This window comes from Carlito syrichta, unplaced genomic scaffold (genome assembly GCF_000164805.1).
Source record: "Carlito syrichta isolate Samal-C Ts95f unplaced genomic scaffold, Tarsius_syrichta-2.0.1 Scaffold288229, whole genome shotgun sequence".
Lineage (NCBI taxonomy): Eukaryota > Metazoa > Chordata > Mammalia > Primates > Tarsiidae > Carlito > Carlito syrichta.
Window position 1 is genome coordinate 15,079 of NW_007232325.1, and position 7,666 is coordinate 22,744.

At 37.1% G+C, this 7,666-nt stretch overlaps 1 pseudogene; it reads left to right on the forward strand.

Annotated features, from left to right (window-relative positions):
* The first annotated feature begins 592 nt into the window (after positions 1 to 592).
* LOC103255537 lies at positions 593 to 1,430 on the forward strand (annotated as a pseudogene).
* Positions 1,431 to 7,666: the final 6,236 nt, after the last annotated feature.

Here is a 7,666-nt window from a genome sequence, read left to right on the forward strand (position 1 = left end):
GTTGAGTGTTCTACAGTGGTATCTGCAGTGGTGATTATTTGACTGACAAGTTAAAATAAGGCTCCTGTTTAACTAATGGCTATGTTAATCAAGGATGAGAACTAATTGTTTGCTTTGTAAAGAACATATGCACTGGAGCATTCTCTTTCCTCTTTTATTGCTACATCCTACTTATTTATTTATTCTGAGGTCCAGGCTGTTACCTCACTGGAGACTCCTTTGTTGCTTTATTTCACTTATTTTTCATTTCTGTGAAGATCGATCAGTGGGGCTGCTCATGACAGATTTGAATAAAGTCATTTTAATTGTCAATTAGTCTTTTTAAAACACTGTCAGAAAAACACCAAAACTGTATAGTGTTTATACTTTGATTTTGAGAAGTGATCTGTTTATGAGTCTATTTCCTTATAAACTCATGTTGTCTGAGGGAAGGCTAAATCTGCAGAAGAATGCCTCCTACTTTCTGTTTCAAGTGCATACTACCTGCCCCTTAGCATATTTTGCTGACTGCAAGGTGCTTTTTCTTTTTTGCCCTATCAATGATAGATAGGATACGCACAAATAGTATAAGTTTTCAGTGTATATTGATGCTATTTTAGTGAAAGTGTAAGGAAGGCCTTTTCTGTTTTCTCTGTGTGGCCTAATTATAGGTCTTGTGTATCCATTAAAATTCGTAGTAGAGCCTTGCAGTTGCAGGCGTGTTCTCTGAGCTTCTGTCTCCCTGAGAGCACTTTCTGGATGACTTCCCAAAACCACAGCCCAGCCCCCACCAGTGTTACAGCTGCCAGCAAAGGAGCTGAGCCCAGTGGGAGTGCCACCTGGAACCCCGTGGGCAAAAAGGCTACTGCAGGAGCTGATGACCCTCATGATGTCTGATGACAAAGGAATTTCTGCTTTCCCTGAATCAGGCAACCTTTTCAAATGGGTGAGGACCATCCTGGAGCAGCTGGAGCAGTATATGAAGACCTGAGGAATTAGCTCTCCCTGGAGCTTCCCAGCGGCTACCCTTACAATGTACCTATGGTGAAGTTCCTTAGGTCCTGCTACCACCCCAACATGGACACTTAGGGCATCATCTGCCTGGACCTCCTGAAGGACAAGTGGTATACCCTCTGTGATGTGAGGACCATCCTGCTCTCCATTTAAGCTTGTTGGGAACACCCAACATTGATAGCCCTTTCAACACTCATGCTGCCAAACTTTGGAAGAACCCCACAGCTTTTAAGAAGTACCTGCAAGAAACCTACTCAAAGCAGGTCTTTGGCCTGGAGCCCTGAACTGGGCTGCATAACCTCTCCTGTGTCTTATTTTATCTCTTCCTTGAGATGGTCTGTCCTTTCCTTGATCCTGTGCTGTGGTGTTATCTTTGTTTTGTTTTTTAAATTGTCTTTGAGCCCTTTGATGTATATTAAATAAATGTGTTTTAAGAATTTTGTAGTAAACGCTTAGTGAGCACGTTATTCTGAGTAAATGCATTTTCTGGATGGAGAAGGGTGACCACTTTAAGTGTCACAGCTTCTTGTGATGGTAATCGCTGAAAAGTTTGTATTTCATTATTCTTTCAAGTGCTTTGTTTTGTGGTACAGTTCAGGTGACTGCTGATTGCCACCTGATCCTGTTTCCCTACGGTACCTCCCCAAACATATTTACATGGGATAGTAATGTCTTCAAATGCTTTGGGCTTTTCAGGTGCAATGACACAGGTATCTGTGTGGACACTTGCAGACTATTTTTCATCTCTCCTCCTCTTCTGTTACAATATCTGCAATTTGCCATGCTGACACTTCTTTTAGTAGTCTCTGCTGCCACTGCTAATACCTTCTCTCGTTCTTTTTTCCTGTCTGCATTTCTTCTCTGGACATTTCCTTTCACCCTTGCCTTCTGTGTGTGATGTTATCTTTTGTGGCTAACACTAACCAATTAAAACTTTCCACTTACCCCGTACTAGTTCTAAGTATTAAGTAGCAATGCTTTGCATAAATCATTTCATTGAATCCCCATTACAATCCTGTGAGTTAGACATCATTTAATCTAACAAAGTTTCCTGAGCACCTATCATGTGCCTGGGGAGGCATGACATGGTATGTCTCTTCAAACAGAGCACAGTGTTTCTCAGGTAGTCACATATTTCCTAGTTATTCATGCTTAGATTAAAGTTCTATTTGGCCTTAGATTTGAGCTTTAATAGTCCTCCAGGAAGCCCTGCCTATTGAGAGCAGAATATGTGTGACACTTCCAGGATCATGTTGAACAGTGCAGCACTTTCTTTTAGAAAAAAGTAATGTGCATGTTCTCACTCATAAACAGACTTTGAACAATTATTGTAATATTATAAGAAAAGGAACTGGCAGTAGTGGGAAACTGCCAAGGGAGAAGGGGGCAGGATTGGCAGCAATGGGAAACTGTGGGGGGGACACACCTCATCAACAAGGGTACCTGCATAATGAACATTTGTATACCTAACCCTGAATTGTACCCCACATCTTTAAAATAAAATAGGCCAGGCTTGGTGGCTCTGCCTGTAATCCCAGCAGTTTGGGAGGCCGAGGCGAGTGGATTGCCTGAGTCTGCGGATTTGAGACCAGCCTGGGCAACTTGGCAAGATCTCATATCTATAACAAATCAAAAATTAGTCAGGTGTGATAGTGCTCGCCTGTAGTTCTGGCTACTTGGAAGGCTGAGGTGGAAAAAATCGCTGGAGCCCAGCAGGTCGATGCTGGGGTGGCCATGAACGTGCCACTGTGTTCCAGCCTGGGTGACGGAGTGAGACTCCAACTCAAAAAATAACAAAATAAAATGAATAAAAAATAGAAAAAGGTAATGTCTCTTTTCTGCTAGATTGTAAGCTTCAGTAGGACAGCAGTTATCTGTCACATCCACAGGGGCATTTGTAGTGCATAGCACAGTCACCAGAATCTACTGGGTATTTAACAGATATATTTTTTTAAAATAGTGGATGGGGAATGGGAGGACTGAACTTCCTGCAGTCCAGAGATAGTGGCATCACTATACCAGCACATAATTAGTTCTGATTGGTAGCAGGAAGCTTTGGACGGTGTGTCTTAGGTTTTCCATGGACAAACATCTGACGGAAGCTGTCAGACTTATCTAGAGAGCAGAATATGTTCAGAATGATTCCTGTCTTTTTTTGTTGTTGTTCACAACATCTTTCTTTCCAATATGTAGGCTTGTTACTTCTTGCTTTGCTGCACTAACTAGGACCTCCCATACCATGTTGATTAGAATTGGTAAGAGCTGACATCTTTGCTCTGATCCTGAATTTATGGAGAAAGCATTCAGTCTTCAGTACTAAGTATAATGTCAACTGAAGATTTTTTGTCAATTACCTTTTTTCTGGTTGAAGAAGTTCTATTCCTAGTTTGCTGAGACTTTGTATCATGAGTAGGTGTTGAGTTTATCAAATAATTCCTCTGTGTTTATTGACATGATCATATAATGTATATTTTAAAAAGTCTGCTAATGAGAATTATATTGATTGATGTCCAGATTTTAAACCAACTTAACATTCCTGGAAAAAACTGGTTGCTCATGATATATTTCTGTGTTGATATATTGTTAGATTTGATTTACAAATCTATGACTAGAGTTTTATATCTTATGTTCATGAAGTATGTTGGTCTAGTTTTCATGCAATATCCTTATCTGATTTTGGTCTCAAGGTAATATTGACATTGCAGAATGTGTTGTGAGGTATTCTCCCATCTTTTTTTCGGATGAGTTTGTATATTATTTCTTCCTTAACTAGGTAAAATATACCAGAGAACCCATCTGAGCCTAGAATTTTGGAGGTAGAAAAGTTTTCAAAAACAAATTTGTTTCATTGATACAGGGACTATGAATAAGCTCTATCCTGTTTTTTAATTTTTTGATCTTTCATACTTGGTGTCTTTCAAGTAATCTGTCCATTTCATTGAAGTCACTAAATGTATAAATTGATTGCTATAAGCTTGTTCATAGGATTCTTTTGTAATCCTTTGCATGCCTCCCTTATCTGAATAATATCTTTCATTCCTGACATCAGGAAATTACATCAATTTAATTGATCTTGTCAAAGAAACTGCTTTTGGTATTTTTAATCTTTATGATTTTCTATTTTCTGTTTTACTGACTGCCAGTTTCATCTTTTTATTTTTCTTCTGCTTACTGTTGAATATGCTTTTCTTTTTCTAGTTTCTCAAAGTAGAAACTTAGATAATTGAGTTCAGGTGGTTCTCTAAAATTTAACATAAGCATGTGATGCTCTATAAGCACTATCTTTCTATATTTTACAATTTTTGATATAATGTATTTTCATTTAAGTTCACTTCATAATATTCTAAAATGTCCATGGGGTATTATTCACAGATATTTTCTTTAATAGGTATTTTGGATGCTTTTCCAGATATCTTTTTGTTAATTTCTAGCTTCTGTTGGGATCAGAGAGCATATTTTATATTTTTATAATGTGATGTGTTTTTTGTTTGTTATATTTTTTCGAGTCAGAGTCTCACTCTGTAGCCCAGGCTGGAGTGCAGTGGTATGCTCATGGCCACCACACCCTTGATCTGCTGGGCACAGGCAATCCTTCCACCATATTCTTCCAAGTAGCTGGAACTACAGGCGTGTGCTACCATGCCCAGCTTATTTTTTGATTTATTGTTGAGATGAAGTCTCACCAAGTTGCCCAGACTGGTCTTGAACCCTTGAGCTCAGAAAATCCTCTCACTTCAGCCTCCCAAAGTGGTGGGATTATAGGCTTGAGCCACCACACCTGGTGTGATGTGTTGTTATAGCCCAGGATATCTTCTGTCTTGATGGGTGTTTCATGTATACTTGAAATGTTGTGTACTCTGCTGTTAATTTGAGTATTCTATAAATGTCAGCTCAAGTTGGTTGATGTTATCATTCAGGTCTTCGGTATTACTGATTTTTTGTCTGCCTTTACTACCAATTACTGAGTAATGGATGTCGAAATTGCTTACTTTAATTGTGGATTTATTTATTACTCATTTGAAGAACTCAGGTTCTTGCTTTGGATATTATGAAACTCTGTTATTAGGTATATTTAGGATTGTTATGTTCTGGTACTACTCTTTGTGAGGAAGTCTTATTTGTCTGATATTTGTGTAGCCTCTTCAGCTTCCTTTTGGTTAATGTTTGCATGATATATATTTCTCTGTTTCTTTTTTACCGGTAACCTATTGGTGTCTTTATATTTAAAGCTGTTTTTTTGTAGACAGCATATAATTGGGTTTATTATTTTCTATTTGATCTGACAATCTTGGCCTTCTAATCGCAGTGTTTAAATTATTCATATTTAGTCTAATTATCAGTATGGCTTGTGTTTAGATCTACCATCTTTTGAAGTGTTTTATTTTTTAATTGTAAATGAATTAATAAAAATATTTTAACGTATTAGGTTAAATTTTGGTATGCAAAATATTAAGTGCTATAACCTACAGAAACAAAAGTTCTTGGAGGGCATCAATAGTTTTTAAGAATAAAAGAGTCTTGAGACTAGAAAGTTTGAGAACTGGTCAGATTTTTGGGACTCCAGTCTCTTCTTTGTCCAATCAGACTCTACACATCCCTGTCAAATTAATAAATCAAAAACCTCTGATCCCATCATTCCCTACTTCAAAACTTTCAGTGATTACACTATTCTCTGCAGAATAAACCCCTATCTAACCTAGCATGGCATATAAGGTCTTTGTAAATATAATTCAAAATTCACATTTTTGTCTTTTTTTCTCATGATTACTCTCACATTCTCTACATTTCAAGTAGCATGTTTTCTAAGCACAGCCTCCTTTTCTGTCTTGGTCATTTATCATATTTGAATCTGTGCTTGGAATTCTATTTTTCTGTCATCTTGTTCACAATGTATCTTTATAGCACTGGTCACATTCTGTCTTATATTATTTGTATACATGTCTTTATAGGCCTTTACATTAGATATAGCATATATTTGTATAATCCATCATGGCTTATGACATTCTTTCATGCATGCTATTAACAAAAACATTATTGCAGCATTGTGTGAGGATGGTATGGTGGGTATTATTAACACCAGTTTATTTTTTTATTTTTAAAGATGTGGGGTATAATTCAGAATGAGGGATACAAGTGGTTATCATACAGGTAAAGTTTGGGCCTCTCTTTGGTCCCCAGTCCACCTGGTTTGAGATCAAGTACCTTTATTGGTGTTATGAGCCCCCCACCCCTGACAGTGTCCTGATACTGCCAAATCCTTTTTTATTATTAACACCATTTTAAACATAAGTAGAATAAAACTCAAAAGGGTTACTTTGTTTTTCTGAAGTCACATAATTATCAAGTGTACATGTGGATCTCCCTACTCTGCCACAAATTCCTCGATGCCAGCCATCATTTGTTAATACTGTTTTAGTTTCTTACAGTGGCTACTGGGTAATCAGGGCTCAACTCAGGTTTGTTGAATTGTGTTTGTGGACATCATTCAGTACTCCTTTCAGGCTTAACAGAAAGTGAGTAAAGTGGAATTTTTGAATACATATTGTGGTAGGATAATAGAAACTTTACATACTTTTCAGTTTAATTTTTGCCACAAGGTGCATATCATTCTGTTGAGGTATTCTCATGTCATATATGAGAAACTGAGCCTCAGGAGGATTAATGTAAGTTGTGGCACCAGGATTTGAATCCGGTTCACTTTTTCTTCTGAGCTAGACTCCTTGCCAAGTTGTGTGAGACTATATGAACTGGCAAAGGCCATCTTAAAGCTTAACCTACTTATGAAATTGTGGGGGCTACATGTTAACCAAAACAGTCTGTGTTTAGAACATGTCATCTGAGGTTTTCAATTCACTGGACTTTTTATTTCACCTAATTTATGGAGCATTTTTTGCATGAGGAGGCTTATTTAGTAATTTTGTATACTTTAGGCAATATTTGGAAGTTGTATTCAAAGATAAACCCCTAGAGTTCTGGGATGTTTGGACTAGTACTCTTCTTAGAGAAATGTCTAAAAAGTTCCCTTCACTTAACTGCTTTGGTAAGTTACAGTTTAGAATTAAATAGTTTATGTAGGTATGTTTGTATGTGTTAAATATTTTCTTTAGCTTGAGTTAAAATAATCACTACCATGTATTAACTTGCGAAAAATGTGTGTTCAACAAAATGATCTAAATAAATGGAGATAACTCTAATTTTCTTGGATGGGTCAATGTGTATAGAAATACAGTTAGATAGAAGGAAAAACTTCTAGTCTTCAGTAGTACAGAAGGGAAATTATAGTTAACAATAATTGATTATCTGTCAGAAAATTGGCCAAGGTATTACAAGGTGTAAAACCTTGGTATCTTCCTAACCAGAGAAGTGAAAGAACGTTGCAAGAAAAACTACAAAATCCTGCTGGAGAAATCAAAGATGACACAAATCAATGGAAAAATATTTCATGTTCATGGATTGGAAGAATCAACATTGTTAAGATGTCCACCCTACCAAAGGTAGTCTACAGATTTAATGCAATACCCATTAAGTTACCAGCAGCATTCTTCTCAGACCTGGAAATGAGAATACAGGAATTCATCTGAAAACATAAATGACTATGAATTGCCAAAATAATCCTCAGCAAAGAAACAAAGTGGGAGGTATCACACTTCCAGACTTTAAAATTTAGATAAGG